The 19,277-nt window shown below is 38.2% G+C and overlaps 2 pseudogenes; both read left to right on the forward strand.

The window, feature by feature from the left end:
- Positions 1-15,037, forward strand: part of LOC148035385 (uncharacterized) — a 33,524-nt pseudogene extending 18,487 nt beyond the window's left edge.
- Positions 15,038-15,593: 556 nt separating this feature from the next.
- On the forward strand, positions 15,594-16,985 carry LOC148035386 (uncharacterized; annotated as a pseudogene).
- Positions 16,986-19,277: the final 2,292 nt, after the last annotated feature.

A 19,277-nucleotide genomic window follows, 5' to 3' on the forward strand; every position in this document is an offset into this window, starting at 1 on the left:
AGGTTTATGCATGCCGAAACCTTGTCTCATTACCTCTCCAAGGAGTTGTTCATAAATTCTTGTATGGTCTTGAAAGGTATTACCATTGATTGGAGTACCTATCTCCTAGCAAAGATGGATCAACATTTCATTAGAGCTACTATAGGAAATGTGACTAATGTCTGATTTGGATTGTGCGTTTATGTATCCTTGAAGCATACTACCCCTAGCAAAGGAAGTACCTTTACCTCTAGTTCATCCTACAAAGGTTTCTCCTCCTCCTCATGAAGAAGATGATGTGATCATTGAGGATGATGATTCTCCCCCACCTCTAATCATTCAAAGAAAGTGCCTGAAACGAGCTGTTGCATTAGTGGTTGGCAGTTTCTACTCCTTCAATTCCAGTTACAATTCCTACTTAATCTTGTAGCACACTACATGCCTTTCTTCAAATCTCAAACCTTTTTAGAGCCTATAGGAATGGTATGCTAGACATTTATATTCCTTCTATGCAAGACCTAGTAATAGAAGATGCCATTCTTTTTTTATGCAAGGATATTCAAAGCTCAATTGAACTTTCAGTTACTGCCTCTATCCAATAGTTTTCTTCTTCTTTTTATGAAGAAGTTTTATATGGTGTATCTCTTCTCTCCCCATCGCATCTCTACATATCTTCTCTCTCTACATCTCAACATTACTTTGATTAATGATATACATTATATGCAAAGCAAGAGATGGTGATCAACTTGTATGAAAAGAAGGTATTGCTCTTCAGAAACCTCTATTTGGTTGGAAAAATTGGTCCCTTAAAGCCAAAGATAGGCTTAGTTTCATCAAATTCTTCAGCTAATCAAGGCTAGAAGATCATTGGTTAATGATGATAGACAATCTCAAACCTTTTCCTTCATGCTAGATAGAGAAGACGACGAATTGGTAGTGGTCTCAAAATGTAACAATAATGCGATCAAATCCACACAAACCCATTAGAGTCTTGTTGCATTATTTTGTAACTACAAATTTGATACTAATTCAAATTGTGTGAATCCCATATCTTCCCACACTTGCACAAATTGGTAGTGGTCTCAAAATGTAACAATGATGCGATCAAATCCACACAAACCCATTAGAGTCTTGTTGCAATATTTTGTAAGTACAAATTTGATACTAATTCAAATTGTGTGAATCCCATATCTTCCCACACTTGCACAAATTGATTATTAGTATAGAAAATCTAAGGCAATTCTTGTATCTCTATGTAGATTTATCTTGTTTGCTATTGTTTTTATCCACATCTATTGCTAGGCCATAAATATTATATCTCTATGACTTGAGACATCATTAGCTATTATAGTCTTGTTTTAACTAATGTGATTGTTCTACAATGATGTGACTTTTATGTATCTATTAAAGTGGTTTGTTTGAGTGAAATAAAATATATCTAAAAGTCACAAAATGATGAATATTTAAAACCACTGATAATGAAAGAAAATTAATATTTAATTATTTCTTTGAGAGTTTCGCATATGCCAATGTGGTTTGATAGTGAATCTTTAAATGGATAGTAGCTAATCAAGCATATTAATTAGAGAAAAAAATAGTGCTAATTTGACCAATGTTTTCTTTTCAATAAGTAAGACCTTGTGACTACTAGATCTATGTTACCACCCTTGTTAGACCAAGGCATCGTAAAAGACACTGTCATTTTCTAAAGCTGCATTAAACTCTCCAATGGGAAGCTTAGAATCACATGTTTGTATGAGAGGTTTACAACATGCTAGGAAGTAATAATAAAACTTTGGAAAGGAAGTATACCACTCCTAACTTATCATATTAATTTTGATGCTTTTATTTCTCCATGAAAATAATCACATCCAATATGAAATAACAACATTAGTTGTAATAACCTTGACTTAGCATGTTATAAAAGGATAATAAATAACTTGCAATCCACATGCTGATGAACCACCTAGATATTTGATAGCATCATCTAGCATAATGTGTATGCATATTATGGATTTATGTAATGCACAAATGCTTATTCTTTATTTTGTATTTGGACCTATTATACATTATTATGGTAAAGTAATTTTATTGCATTGAATTATTCTAATTCAGTTCAATATCATATGTTAGAAAAAATGTATTTGGTGGTGTATTTTTCATGTGAATCTTTCAAAGTCCTCATATTAACAAGTGACTTTCTTCTACGACACACACACATACATTAGGGGGAGAGAGAGAGAGAGATTTTGATCAAGATTAAATTAATAAAATAGATAAAATAAGATCTTGTATTGTTGTGTGGATTTTTGTTCGTAAACTCTTGAATAAGGGTTGTCCTTTTCTAGGATTGAGAACATGGAGGTATTAATTATATTAAATTTTCCTAAAGTAATAAGAACAAAAGCTATTAGAAGAATGTCACCTCCATAGTTGCTCCCAAACTTGGGTATGCAAATACTTGCATCAAGGAAATGGTAGAGTCTACTATAAGCATCCTTTTCCAAAATTTTATATAAGAGTCATGGTATAACAAGCAAGCTCTGCAATTGTAAAACTTGTGTGAGACACATGCTATGAAGAAACTAGTAATAATCACATGTAAGAATTTGGAAACACTTTATAATGAAGGGTCAAATATTTTATGTACGCTAAGAAATGAGAACAACATGCATGTTTGTTTACCTGATAAGTCGATGGAAGCCAATGTGTAATTTTGAGTGCAGTAAAAAGGCTATGAAGAAAGTATTCACTATGAACTGAGATCACAACATTATCAATGACATTTGTACATTATATTCACTCGTAATATGCATATACATTATGCTAGATGATGCTATCAAATATCTATCTGGTTCATATGCATGTGGATTGCAAGCTATTTCTTATCCTTTTAAGACATGGTAAATATGCATGTTGTTATTTCATATTCGATGTGATTCTTTTCATGGAGAAATGAAAGCATCACAACTAAGATGATAAGTTAGGAGTGGTGTACTTCCTTTCCAAAGTTGTATTCTTGTTTCCTAGCATGTTGGAAACATCCCATACAAACATGGGTTCTAAGCTTCCCATTGGAGAGTTTAATGAGGCTTTATAAAGTGACACGGTCTTTTACGATGCCTTGATCTAAGAAGGGTGGTAACATAAATCTAGTAGTCATAAGGTCTTGCTTATTGAAAAGAAAACATTGGTTAAATTAGCACTATTGTTTTCTCTAATTAATATGCTTGATTAGCTACTATACATTTAAAGACTCACTAGCAAACCACTTTGGCATATGGAAAACTCTCAAAAAATACTTAAATAGTATTTTTATTCCACTATGAGTGGTTTTAAAATGTTCATCGTTTTGTGACTTTTAGATATCTTTTATTTCACTCTAACAAACCACTTTAATGGATACATAAGAATCGCATCATTGTATAATAATGATATTATTTAAAACAAGACTATAATAGGTATTGATGTCTCAAGTCATAGAGATATAATATTTATGGCTTAGAACTAGATGTGGATAAAAATAATAGTGAAAAAGATTAATCTACATAAACTTTCATGTTATTTTATAAAAACAATCTAAATGATATAGAGATACAATAGTTGATTTAGATTTTCTATACTAATAATCAATTTGTGCAAGTGTCAGAAGATATGGGATTCACACAATTTGAATTAGTATCAAAATTTGTACTTACAAAATAATCCAACAAGTTATAACATAATTTGTATTGAAGGTATGGGAGCTTGCGAAGGATGTAAATAGATAAGAAAATTGCAACCTTGATACTTTGTCAAATAGGTCAACTACATATTTCATAGACTTATCCAACAAAGGAAAGCCTCAAAATATCTTGATTATCACACATTGAGGCCATACATTCCCGTTTCGGATTCTTGTTGAAGACTTCTTGAGATTGGAGAAAAGTGAAGATCGAAATCTTGTCTCTTACTGAAGACGAGATTGCCAAAATGTAAGTACTCAAATCTTTTTTTGAGAGGTTTTAGAACCTTAAGGTAATTGTTGTGTTTTCTTTAGCATTTTATTTATATTGTTGCTCAAACTTACTTTAAACGTTTCCAAAGATTTTATGTTATGAGCCTCGGGAGTATTTAAATATATTGTTGTAAGTTATGATCTTAGAGAAAATGTCAATGGTAAGGAAAGGGGATTCTATAAAGAAATGATGGATATGGCATAGGCTATCGAATTTCTTGAGGGTTGTGGGGCTATCATGAATGTAGTAGCCTCGTCTAAATTAATAGGGAGGTCTACTTGGATTAATGATATACATTATATGGAAAGCAAGAGATGGTGATCAACTTGTTTGATAAGAGGGTATTGATGGTAAGCAACCTCTACTTAGTTGGACAAAATTGGCTCTTTAAAGTCATAGATAGACTTAGTTTAAAGTTAAATTCTTCAGCTAATCCAAGCTAAAAACTTATTGGTTCATGTTGGTAGACAATCTCAAGCCTTTTGCTTCATGCTAGATAGAGAAGATGGTGAATTGGCAGTGGTCTCAAAATGTAACAATGCTGCAATCAAATCCACACAAACCCAGTAGAGTGTTCTACCCTATAAGAAAAATCCACTCTATCTTCCAATACCACGTTTAGTGGCTTCTTTCTGAATTGTAGATTTTCATGTGCTGATCCCAAAAATGTCATGCTCTATGGACCTAAGGGTAGAAGGAGAGGTCAAGTCTTAATCCATGAGAAAGAGCTCTTTTCTAGTAGGAAATTGATGGTACCTTCATATGTTGATAAAGATGACTCCAATGATCAATGGATGCCTACCCTTTTAATGTTGATGTAGAGATCAATCACCTTGATTTGATACCATTGTTGAGGTCCTTCATCATACAATTGAACAAGTTAACTAAAATTTGAAGAGAACAAAAAATTGTATGAGAGAAAGAAAATAGAAAAATCATACATTGCACAAGATTAGGTAAAATCTCCCCCTTTGCATGGGTGAGCATCTTTCCCATTGATTCATTTATGAGTTTTTATTAAGGCTTTGCACTCAAAAATCATTGAAAAGCATCTCCATTTTGAGCTCTTATTTTCTTTTTATGAATACAATATGTTTTTCCTAATATTTTCCAACTATTCTATGAAACCTACTGTAAGGTTTGTAAAATAATAATCAAGCTTTGCAGGCCTTGCCCAATAATTATATCCAAATGAATAAGTTGCACATATATACATAAAGCATCCTTGCACTATCATATGGTATTATGTCCAATAGATGAAAGAGTAAAAGAGTCTACCTTTATAAGAAACTCACCTATATAACTACAAACACGTTGGTCTATTTCCATGAGGAGGTTAGTGTGGAGGCTAGAAAAGGAGATTCAGCAAGTGTCTTGCATATTCAATGAAACTTTAGTCTTCTTAATATTACTTGACATGGTCATGTGGTTCCTGCTTAAGCTTAGATGTTAGTAGGACACATAAAACATGAGAGAGAAGAGAGCCTTTAGATAGACCTTAATGTATGATGCTGGGGGAGATCAAAGAGAGTTGTATGTGCTTATTTTTATATGGAGGAAAAGAGTATGTCCTCTTCATAGACTTTGCCTCGCACATTGTTAGACACGTGTGTTTAGCCACAAAGTGCGAGGGTTCTTAAGAATGGGCAAGACAAAAGATAAGATAGAAGCTAAATCAATTGATGCCAAAATCCTCTATGTATATTTGGAAACAGAAGCACTACACTAATTCTTGTTATGTATAACATTGAGATCCCAAGTACAATGTCTTGTTCAACAAGGTCCCAACTCAAATAAAAGAAGAGTGGCCTTTCTGGGCCAAGGCACTCATAAAATCCATTTTAAAATTGCTTTTTGTTGTTATTCCAACAAAATTGATCCGCTTACAATTTTCCCAATGGCTCAATCTTCACTCTAATGTCTATTTAGAGATATAGCCATATTAGTATAGGTTTGTTCATTAACTTCATGAGAACTTTCTTTCACCTCTTCCTCTTCTTCATCTCTTTCAATTTTCTTATCTTTCACTAGGCTCTCCACCACATTTGCCTCTTATGTATCGCTTTTCTAACATATCTGAATCCTCATACTTATCTTTGGTACCCTCATGTTAGTCTTAAACGTCTCTGTCAAAGCATATGTCTCATACAATAATTTACATTCATCAGATTTAGTTTTATCCTGTGTAGAAAATTGTCCTACAACACCACCCTATAGAAAACTGCTCCTATCTTTTGAATGGTAACTTAGATCGCCAAGCTTTGAAAAGAAAAATTGTAGCCCCACTTGTGATCTAGAATATTTCTGAAGATCCCAGGACCAAATCTTGAAGGTATCAACCCCTAAATTTTTATGCGTAACAGCCTGCAACTATTCATTACAGCATGCAACCCAAGCCAAACATTGACCTTCCCAACTCTGTCTTGGAGGCATAGGAACGTTGATTTCAACCACATTTTGTAGGACCCTTCCTAAGGTATCAAGTCCACATTAGATGCATCAATCATCATTAATCCTCTCCCAATTAAAACAATTTGACATGTTTAGTTTAGCCATGCCTATCCATTGCATTCTCCAATTGTGTAGCATCCGTATCCAAAAAAATTGAGTTTGACATTTCTAGGTCTACTTTATACCTAACACTTCTAGGCATTTTATTGTGGCCATTATGATGTCTATTTGGGCATTTTATGCTAGTCTTGACGTACTCTATTTATGGCATATTTTTTTTCTTTATATTCAAGCTCCTCCCGAGTCATTCATTATCACCTACTAGTTCTCTTGGAGAGAGGGAGCTTGTGCCATTGCCTATGCAGCTAGTGACTCATTGTTGTATGCCATTGTCTCGCGTTTCATATATGGATTTCATTTTTTGATCATTCTTCTAATTTCTCTTCTTTGTAGCATTCTTCTGTGTTTCTTTTTCTTTTGTCCTTGTGTTTAGTTAACAGCTTATTACAACAATTGTTTATGCTTCCATTGCTACATCCACTTTTGACATGGTATTAGGTTTTAGGATCCAAGTTTGTGCGATTGTTTTTTGCTATTTTAGGTTTGTGTTTTTTGTTTTTTCCAGCTGATTGGACTCTTTCTTGATTGCTACAAGGACTTATTTTTCAGCATGGTTGACCATCTTTTGGTTATTTTTGGCCTGGTTTCTACTCTTTTTCTTAGTGTTTTTAAGTTCAACATTTGCATTTTAGGGATAATAGGTTGACATGACTTACTTTTATGCAGGTTGACTGCATTTATTGCATTCATTTGACTGTGTTTTGAATCTAGTCTTTGCATTTTCATTGCTCATGCTTGTGCACGGCTGGGCGATAGTATTTCAAGTTGATTCTTTCTATGTTTGGTCCTATTTTCACCTTATCCATTGTGTCTGAACTTTCTGGTGAGCACCCTTGGTCGTATGAGAGACAAGATTGAGATCAATATTGCAGTGTATGAGAGCTCAAATATAGTATTATGATGGTGAAATTGTAGATTCTTCTATTTCTATTTTATTAATCATGTTCAAAGACCCACAAGTCTTACTTCTGGCTCACTTTGAAGTAGGCTTGATCGACTAGCTTATTAGCACATGTACACCATAGCTTGTGAGTTTTAGGCAATGGTAAAATGTGTTAAAACTTTCTAGGATCACTTTCTTTTTAATGAAAGCTTGAAAGTTTTGGGATCTTATATGTTATGGGGCTGTTTTATTGAGCTGATGAAGTTTAGAATGCATTTTTAGCTCAGAAAACATGTGGTTGCACATTGTGCCCACTTGTCATATCTTCTTTAGATACGCCTTTGATGGTGTTTAGTGGTGAGAACCATTAATATGCTTGCACCCTTCCATAGAATAGCTTGAAGTTGTGTCTCAACTAGTTTGTGATCAATTCTATGATAGAGCTAGTGTTTTCTATCTATTACATAAGAATTTGTTAAATTCATTTATGAAAAAAATAAAATCACAGTAAGGGATCTATAAATTATGGTAAAAAGTTATAGAAGAGTCAAGAAAATATCACAAAATAGGTTACATAGAGATATATAAAATATGCCATGAATACATGTGATATATAGGATCTATATACCACTGAGAGAGTGGAGGATTTACCTTCCTTTAGTTGTACTATCACCACAATAGAAACAAGGCATAGACACACATGTTAGATGCGCAAAGTTGGGCGCGTCTATCATTGTGTCTATATGCACGTGTAAATAGATGTGAATTTTGTGTCTATATATCCGCGCAAATAGACATGAATATAGACGCGTTTGCAGATGCATAATTATTTAACCACGTGAAATTGGACTTAACATAATAAAAAACTAGAGTTAATAATTACTTTTGCATTGCTCTCTTATGAATGACAGTTCCTCCAGTTGACAAGCCTGATATAAGTAATTAGCGGCAAGCGACACAAATCTTATTATACAATTAGAAGCAAGCATTGCATGTATCTCGTAATTTCTCTACTTGAAGATGATAAAAAATACTTCATTTTTATTATGAAAAATTCAATTTAGCTTTAAACTTGACTATTGATTCTTGATTATACACATGCGCATATGATATTTTCCATAGAATTAAGAAAACATATTGAATCATTAAGCGAATTAAGTATGTTACAGTTTATGATCCATCTCATCTTCAATGAGATCAGCCCTTGCTAAACTATCTACTTCTAGGTCTATGTTATCAAGAGGTAATGAAACAAATAAGTCTATCCCACTATTAGATGTGTTGCTATATTGCTCAATAACTTCATCATCATGAGCCACATTATTGTCCTCTTCTGTGTTTCCTTGAACATCCTTGCGAGGTTCATCTTGTACTATATCACACATATCATCCATTATAGTGTCATCGTGTACATCATCATTAATTGTTGGATTGTCATCTGCTATCTCTATGTCGGTAATATTATCATATATTGGTTTTGAACGATTAGATATAGGGATGACATACCACCATCAATTATTGTTTACCATTGGATGATGCACAACCTGTATTTGAAAAACAAAAGCAATAAACTTAAATACTTATTATATTGTTTATATGTATCACATGTATACATATAAAAAAATTAGCTTTTACATATATACTTGCTCGCATTGTTGACGTAGTACTAATGTGTCATTCTTGTTTTGGTGAAATTTTGTAGAGTCAATGATTACAAAACCACATGGATGACGTCTAATTGTGCAATGCTCACGATTTGTTACCACTTTTTAAACCACCTCACATCCACTACATATTTAAAGAATCCTCTGAAGTCAAGCTTCAGAATATCTTGGATCAAGCCACAATAACCTTTCATGGTACCATTGGCATCCTCAAAGTGAGCAAGGACACCACAATCTTGGGTGTTTCTCTTTTCATCTATACATTGAGTTCGAAGATATTTACCCTCACACCAACTAGCATTGAATAATGTGCACTAGTAGTAAAAAATTAAGATAAAAAATGTCAATGTATTATACAAAATATAACTAGAAACAAATTAATTGATAGTATGTCTCACCTTTGATAAGAAACCTCGTGCGTATTCCCACTCTTCTTGAGATATATTAATTTTCTCATCTTTTTCCATTCTCTCCATTTCTTCATGTAACCAATCTATATCAATATGACGTGGGAGCGCATTTAGATGATCTGGAAAGGAGACATTACATCCATATTTGGTGCGAAAGGCTTGTCTTTCGCTTTTTCTTCTTGCCCTTGCTTCATTATATAGTGTCACCCATTTGGTCATTACATCACTATTGAGCATACAAAAACTATTTAACTTACGAAGTTCTTCTTTTGTTAGCACTTTAGTCATTCCTTTTCCTTGAGGTATTATAGAGGTCATCCTCAAGTCTTCATCGACTTTCCATAGTCGTGGTTAAGAGGGGTCCACTTCAGCAAGATATTTAGAGAAATAAACAAGGGATGATTCCACTAACCAACCCTCAGCCATGCTTCCCTCAGGCCGTGCTTTTTGCCTCACAAAATCTTTCAAGGTTTTTATGAAGCGCTCAAGAAAAAACATCCACCTTGCATGAATTGCCCCACAAAGTGCAATCTCATCAATCAAATGTACGAGTAAATGTAATTGAGTAGTCAAAATGGAGCGAGGAAAAAATTCCTCCACCAAACAAACCACCCCAACAGATAATACTCGAGCATCTTGCAATGTTTTTGGATCAATTTCCTTCGAGCTCACGTATCTGTTAGGATGTATTTGACAATTGTTTATTTTTGTGTAGAAATTCAAAGAGGTTCAGTACATGATGTATGCAATATATAATGAAAAAATACAATGTATGCACACCACACATGCTCTCCCATCTTGTAAATGATATCACATACATCTTTGGATACACAATGGGATATACTAGTAGGAAGTAAGAACTGAATGTAAATAATATTCATAGATCAAATGATTAGTTGAGGAAAAAATCATCATACCCCAAAGTTTACACATAGTTACTCCACTAATTACTATATTCATGGTTAGAGATACCCTTACTTGAATCATTTTGTGCCAATCGTGGGACTTCAAACCACATAGTTTCTCCACACCTCTTTTCTTTTTCTTTATGAAGGCTCCCTTGAGACATCTCATATATCCTGTGGGTGTTCGAAAGCTGCATATTTGTTCCTTCACTATTTTTTCCTCGTTCTTTGACAACATCCAAGGTGCCTGGGATAGCTCAATCTTTCCTCTAGGTCCAATGCGTGGCCAGGCTCGTCTCATGCAACCAATGTTACGTAAATCCTCCCTTACATTAACTGAATCACGAGCCCCTGTCAAGTGATCCCATAATGTAGATACAACATTTTTGAATATGTGCATGGGGTCCAACAGGTGATTGATCTTGAGTTCAGTCCAATACGAAAGATGAAAAAATATAGAGAACCTAAGAAACAAAAAATATATTATGTAAACAATTCATCATGCTAAATACTTTAAAGTCAATCGAGAGAAATATACTTATTACCGACGGGTGGAGGGTGGTTGTCAGCATTAATCCATCTCTCCTTCCAATCTCGAATGGTTAGAGATTGTGGAGTCATTCCATTAGTAGGGATAACATATTTGGGATGGTCAATAGGAAGAAATCGATGATGATTGTCATAGATAACCTTCTTTAAACGTGCCGGCCTAGAGGAAACTAGAGAGGGACCGCAAATAGGACATGCATGATATCCTTATGTGGTTAAATCTGAACAAACAAGTGAATTAATAACATGCAATTGATTCAAGTCTTGAATTTCAAATATAGAGTTATATACATATACCTGAACACTCTCCATATCTTGGAAAGTCATGCATGGTCCACAACAACATGGCCTTCAACGTGAAATCTCTAGAGGATGCAGATGCGCTTGTATCTTGCACCTCAATACCTTCCCATAAAATTTCTAACTCCTCAATCAAAGGCTCTAAGTAAATGTCCATGTTTTTTACCTTGTGCTTTCCAGGAATCATAAGGGACAACATTACATGTCCCTTTTTAATTGCCATGGATGGAGGAATATTATAGCTCACCAATACCACTAGCCATACACTATATGATGTGATTTTGATGCCAAATGGATTGATTCCATCCATACCTAAACCAAATCTCAAACTTATTGGCTCTTCTTTGAAAACAGGCCACAAATTGTTTATATGTTGCCATGCCAGTGTGTCTGTAGGGATCCTCCGTTTTCGATCACTTGAATGATGACTAGCATGCCATGTCGCAAAAGCTTACGAGGTACATCCATTGACTTCATCTCCACTTCGTATCTTGATTCACCACAAACATGACACTCTCATGCGAACTCATGAATCCCACGAAATAAGACACAATCATTGACACATGCATGGATCTTAACATAATCGAGGCCTCCCAGAGATGTCAAGTAATGTCTTGCTTGCTCTCTCTTAGTTGGCAATTTGTTTCCTTTTGAAAGCATTTGTGATAATAACCTACATATATTTTTAAAAGTGAGTTAAAAAACCACCAACATATATTTGTGTCTGATTTCAAAATAGAACAATTAATATTATGATTCATAAGCCAAACTGAATTGATACCAACTTCAATAACGCATTCAAACTTACTCTATCCATAAATTGTTTGCAAGTTACGTATCTCGAGGGATGCACGAAGAATGGAGTACATATAACCTTCATACAACGGAGTAGATGATGCTACGTATAGTGGGTCATCTGGCTTCGTAGAGTGACATTCTCCCTGAACCAGTTGCGAAAATAGATCATGTACCATGTTGTCCAAAATCTCATCCTCTACAACTTGATGGGGCATTTCATGAGGGCTACTATCATGGTCATCAGTCTCTACTCTTCTTGAAGACTCTATCTCCTCGCGTCAACTTTTTGCAGCCTCTCGACGCCCGAAAGGGAGCATCTGAGGATGTGGCACCGCATCAGGCTCAACCACAAAAGGGAGTTACATGTACGTTGATATATATTGAGTAACATAGACTAGCAATCTTAGTGTTAAAAACAATGAATACCGGTGATTTTCCTCGGTCCCATTCTCCATACATGCTGAGGTGTGACATTGCAACTCGATGTGCTCGAAAAATACACCCTCGACAATGATCACACATGCATTTAATTTTTCGTTGTAGCCATGCATCTCGATTATGAAGACGTAATGTTTCATCCTCACTTGAGGATGTGCTCGTTGACTCATCAGCATGCACTGCACTAGGTGATGATGATGACAATGATTAAACCTAATTCATGACAACATTAAATTTGTTATTAATATGTTTACATAAAAACTTCAAGGCGTATTAATTATTCTAAGATATTCAATTTTAAATACACAAAACTTATCATAAATACATAAAAACTTATGATAAGAACTTACTATCAAAACTTATCTTAAATACAAAAACTTATGATAAAAACTCAAGCGCGCTAAATGGGCATCTATACCTGCATCTAACTACACATCTAAATCTGTGTCTATCTGCGCCTCTAGTTCCGCGTCTATTAGCACGTTTACGTAAATTTAGACACGCATATACACGCAAAAACAGATATAAACGTCAAAATTCAAAAGATACAAGCGATTTCTTTTCAAACTGCACCTTTCTTGCGTTTTTTGCATGTTCTGAAGCTTTGAGTTCAGCCGACATGCAGTCTACCTCCACTAGTCTCTTCATGACTCACCTCTTCTTTCACTTCAAAGAGACAAGAGGGGAAAGAAGACAGCTAAAGAGAAGAAAGCCAAGGAGAGGAAGAAAGAGAGAACAAAAGAGAGAAGAACAAGAGGCAAAGAGAGGAGACAACAAGGAGCAAGCATCAAGGGAGAACAACTCGCCAAGGAGAGGAAGAAGGGAAAGAAAGCAGCGCCACCACCCGTCCACACCAAAGACCCAAGGTGAGTCCTCTCTCTCTCTCTCTCTCTCTCTCTCCCCCCTCCCTCCCCTCTTATATTACATATGAGCATACCGGAGGATAGAGCCACTTTCTTTCGGAAGCGGATTTCGCTTGGGCTCCCATCTTCATGGATGAGGACCTGACTCAGATGCAGATTGCACACAGATGAGCATGCATGCCACAGATACTCCAAGCACATAGAGAAGGCCATAAGGCCTTCTATCGAGATGGCTGGATTTTTATGGATGGACGACCCACCAAATAGGGGGGCGTGGCCTATGAGACGGGGCAGAGGACTGTACATGAGACCCCGATACGTGTGGCAGTTTGGAACTGCAACGGCTCCATATGGTCATGACCAGACAGACTTGAGGAGATTTTACCCGATCATGATGTTATATGTCTCACAAAGACACATCAGAGCCTAGAGAGAGGGCTTCCACACATTACAGGATTTGAGTGGGTATCTGCATACCGGGCTACTACTAGGCAGAGCACATCTAGGGGCTTAGGAGGGGTGGCAGTTCTAGTCCTTCAGCGGATACAGAGACATATCCAGTTAGTGAGACGAGATGAGGAGGCCAATTACATATGGATCATAGTGCAGATATCAGATGAGAGATGGATCTATATGGCAGTATGCTACTTTTCACCATGAGGGTCCAGATATGCTACTACGCAGGGTGATATTCAAGCCAGAGATTCCTCCTCCCCTTATTCATAGCTCTCAAAGGACATTATTATGTATTCTAGTTTGGGTCAGGTCTTCCTTATGGGGTACTTCAACGGGCGCACACAGAGCCGACAGTGTGAGAGTTTTGATATGGAGCAGCCAGAGATCATGAGAGCATTAGACCCTGAGGAGTTGGGGATCAGTAGGGAGTCAGCAGATACTGGGCCAGACGCCACAGGGTATGGAGGGCATTTACTTGAGCTTGGTAGTAGACATCATCTCATTACTTATAACGGGATGGCACGATGGCCATATTCAGGAGGTCTTACATGCTTCCCACATGGGGGGGGCTGAGAGTACTGTAGATTATATGCTCGGACCGATCGATGGGATGCATACTATCGAGTCCTTTGGCCTTGGGAGACTTCCACTCGGTGCCGATCACACCTTTCTTAGTTTGTCACTCCTCACCTCATTACCATCACCACCTGCAGATATCATACCCCACATGCATACCACCATACACTTCACTCATGAGCTCTCACATGTTTACTCACAACATCTGGAGGAGCACATCACGTCACTTGATCCATATGCACCCCTTGATACACTGACCACTGATATCACACGCATTCTGCATGATTCTGCTACACTCAGTTTTCCACATCACACATACACGCACCCCCCTCGGACCGGTACCATGCCACAGAACACGTGGTATGATGATGAGTGCAGAGATCTACGTCAACAGCTACGCGATTTGGAGGCCAGAGGAGAGATCACACAAGGATAGGCACAGAGACGCATGCACCGCTTGACCCGCCATAAAAAGTAGGAATGGGAGGAAGATAAATATTGGGATATATACCACCTTCTTATGAGTAGAGATTGTGCAGAGGCATGGAGGCAGATCAGAGAACCACACTCACTCACACTGATACATGACCCTGCAGTATGGCATGGATATGCACATAGTTTATATCATGTACCTGCACAGCCGCTGATATCCACACCATGTACACCGAGATCGGGTATTTCATCCTTTTTCACCACTAGTATGGTGAAACATGCTATCTCACGGTTAGAGCATGGCCGCGCTCGAGACCAGTTTGATCTTCAGGCAGAGCATATTATATATGGCAGAGACACATTGGCTCCACTCATTGCTCACCTCTTCAACCGTGCATTGTCTGAGGGGTTCCCTGACTCGTGGACAGAGCACACCATTGTACCTATCCACAAGTCAAGGGATCCTATGGATCCTAACACATATAGGACCATCATGATTGAGCCAGTTTTGGACAAACTTTATGGCACGGTGATGGAGGAGGAGCTCAGCACGCTGGCAGAGAGAGAGTGCATGCGCACACCCGGACAGGCAGGGTTCAGACGGGCATTTTCTACCATAGACCACATCTTCACTCTCCGTTGTTTGATCGACCAGACAGAGTGAAGAAACAGAGATTGTACTGTTGCTTTGTGGATTTCCGCAAAGCCTTTGACATGGTTCTGAGAGAGAGGCTTTTCAGACATCTACTTGATCTGGGGGTGAATGATGACATGATGTGGGGTATTTATGCACTATATGAGCGGGTTACTCAGAGTCAGATGTCCGGGAGGTATATCAGATCCCCTTGTGAGCACCATTGGTGTGAAACAAGGATGCCCACTCTCACCAACTCTATTTGGGCTATACATTAATGAGATAGCAGAGTTTATTCAACAGCGAGCCGGTGGAGGTATAGATCTCAATGGAGCCACAGTTCATATATTACTATTTGCAGATGACATTGTGTTGGTCTCAGACTCAGCTCAGGGATTACAACAGCATTTATTAGCATTGGATGATTTTTGCATATACAGAGAGGCATGATAGTGAACCTTGGTAAAACCAAGCTTATTATATTCCATACATCAGCTCAGATACGTAGACAGAGTATTTTCATGGCAACAGGAGGGAGTATTGAGGTCACTAGATCATATGTATATTTGGGAGTCACCTTTACAGCAGCTTCAGGGACTTTCTCGATGACACAGGCAGCTCGTGACCACCTCACTAGAGGATACTCATCATTGGCTCTTATGGAGCGACAGTGTCATCAGGCACATTTCTAGGAGCCCTGCACCAAGGGGTGGCTCTTTGATACTCTAGTCACTCCAGCACTGATGTATGGAGCAGCTATATGGGGGCCAGGCCTTGCCGATTATGTATGGACATTGATGGAGAGACCTCAGGTGATCATGATATCCAGATTGATTCGCAGCAAGGCCTCAGTCCCACATGACATTGTGCAAGCAGAGCTTGCCACACCGCCCATGCTAGTTGAGGCATTATTTCAGACAGTCTGCTTCCTACACAGATTTCCGGATATGCATAGAGATCGCATTGCATACAGAGCATATATGGCATCTCAGGAGATGGCTCGAGCGGGGGATACCACATCATGGTATGCACTGACTAGAGCTTGGTATGACAGACATGGGCTGGACATTGATAGACTCCCACCTCTTCTATATGATACTCAGGCTCCCACTTACACCCTCTCTCTCTCTGAGAGGAACAGAGTCATCAGACAAGACATATGGCATATTTATATATAGAGGATATGGGTCAGCCTTGCACAGCCACTACCATCGAAGATAGCATATTATTATACATAGTTCTTGAGCATATCAGAGCAGGGATTCATAGAGATTTCGAGATATATGCAGATCTATATGCCACATCAATTGAGAGTTCTTATTGGATAGCTCAGGGTATCATCACATCAGCTTATGATTGAGAGTGGCAGAGCCAGTGGCATCCCACAGGAGGAGAGGATATGCCCCCTTTGTAGATCAGAGGTGGAGAGTGAGGAGCATTTTTTTCTCAGATGCCCGGTATACTCAGAGTTGAGATCTAGATACACATTGAGCAGCTCACTTCAGGGATGTATGACTGATATGGATTAGAGATCATTTGGCCGTTTTCTAGGAGAGGCATGGCACATCAGAGAGCAGAGCACACAGCGGGTCCCAGTCAGAGAGCGGCCCACCCAAACGACTATTACACAGTTCTTTCAGACAGACAGAGTGAAGCTACTGTACCAGCCTCCAGCCAGACCTCCAGGCTCACACTACAGCAGGCTGAGGACTAGCGTACCTGACACCGCACGAGGATCCATGGGTTTCAGACCCCACAGCCACACTGACAGGAGATCCGGAGGATTCTTGATCTACATCGACAGCAGACTGAGATCCGACAACACTCGACACATTGGATCTCAGATCTCCAGTTTGCTCTTTCTCCACCGCCGATGTACCACATCTTGCATCCATGAGGGATCACCTGCTATTAGCGACTTCGACGACTGCTACTACATCCCAGGATAGTATATCTCCCTGCATCTATTACATATACACATCGCACCACTTTATCACAGCGGACAGTTGTTCCCCTATCACAGCTGACATTTGTTCCCCTTTTGTAGCCATTATCTGGAGTACCAGAGCTACATACACACATACACATACATGACACTTATCACACTCATAGCACTGTATTTTCAATTTCTAGTTTTTAGCTTTTCATTCAGCACTTTTATTTTGGATAGCTGGACCTCATCAGTTGTATCACAGTTTGTCTCATAGGCCAGTTTTGGTCTTTAGAAGACGTTAATATAACTTTCTTTCTTTCTTTCTTTCTCTCTCTTTCTGTATTAGGATCTATGATTGAAGTTCTTATATCACCAATAAATCATGGATGGCGGTTGTCAGATTGAGAGCATCCGACTTAGCGCGTTTGACAGCGTGTATAGATTCCAGTTGAGATGTAGACATAGACACGCAACTATGTTTGCTGTCATCGCATCTACAGTTGCGTCTCCAAGCGTGTGTATTCTACATCTTAGACACGAGAATACACGCGCTCTGCCCAGAAGCTTTGACTTCAGAGATGCGTCTGAGAGCATATCTATTCTACATCTCAGACCCGAATATACACGCGCTCCACCTAGAATATTTGACTTCTAGGAAGCATCTAAGAGCGCGTCTATTCTATATCTCAGATGTGAATATAGTCGCGCTCAGACCAGAAGGTTTGACCTCAGGGAAGTGTCTGAGAGTGCGTCTATTCTGCATCTCAGATGCGAATATACACGTGCCAGCTTTGATTAAGAAAATAATTTTTTATTTCTAGAATTGTACGAATATGTTACACAATAGTACAATTTACACAATGTTACAGTTTAACAAATTTTTCTTATTCCTGGGTTTTGTTTGCAGATGTCGCATCTTGGTTCATCTAGCAATGACCCAGATTTGGACCGCATGAATGATACATTGGGCTTGTTCAGTAGAGGCGTCATGTCTGGAACGCCTCTAACGTCTTTGCCTGGCACGCACTGCTTCCCAAACACCAAATGTCCAAACTCCAATTGTAGGTACTCCACGTGCAACGCCTGTACATGCATCGGCTGAAGCACAAGCATAAGCCGAGATGCACATGCATTTGCGGAAGCACGTGCATCCAGCGAGGCAGAGGATAGTCGACAGAGAGGGAGGAGGGAGAGTCGAGGGGGAGGATGAGGCTTGTGTAGGGGTTTCCTAAGAGGTTTCGAGTAATCACCCTCACCAGAAGATCACATAGAGGAGCCTGTACGCCAATACTATAGAGTTACAGATACTGGTGGCTTCTTCCACGATGATGAAGGAAGGGATGTAATGGTGTACATGAGGAGCGTTGTGTATGTGATGTATAAAGATTATTTCATTTACTTCAAGAATCAGAAAAGTGGCTTGTGGCAGGAGGTGTTGAGGGCAATCCATAGGAGGTACCCAAATCCTGAGGGTTAGTGATTCTCGGATGATTGGGGACGCACAAAAGTGAGGGATTTGCTTCACAACAAAATATCCCACCTCATGACATGCACCAGGGAGTCACTGCGGAGACAAGAGGAGGGGCGTGGAGCCTATAGCCAACCACCTATGCGCCAATGCATAGAGTGGAAGAAAGTAGCAGAGAAAGTGGAGAGTCGCCAGCATGCAGAGACGCGACACATCCAAATGAAAACAATGGGATCCGTCACATTACGGATCCGGCGGCAGAGAGTTGTGGGAGGTAGAGTTTGTAAGTATATTTTGATTTCTAGTTTTTTTAAATTTATATTTTTTTCAATTCTTTATATAATTTATTCTAATACATTGTATCTTATAATTGTTTGTATATATCATAATTGTTTTATAGACTACTATCGTTCGTAGGAT

This window comes from Lygodium microphyllum, chromosome 6 (genome assembly GCF_053477565.2).
Source record: "Lygodium microphyllum isolate KBCC chromosome 6, Lygodium_microphyllum_v1.1.10, whole genome shotgun sequence".
Classification (NCBI taxonomy): Eukaryota; Viridiplantae; Streptophyta; class Polypodiopsida; order Schizaeales; family Lygodiaceae; genus Lygodium; species Lygodium microphyllum.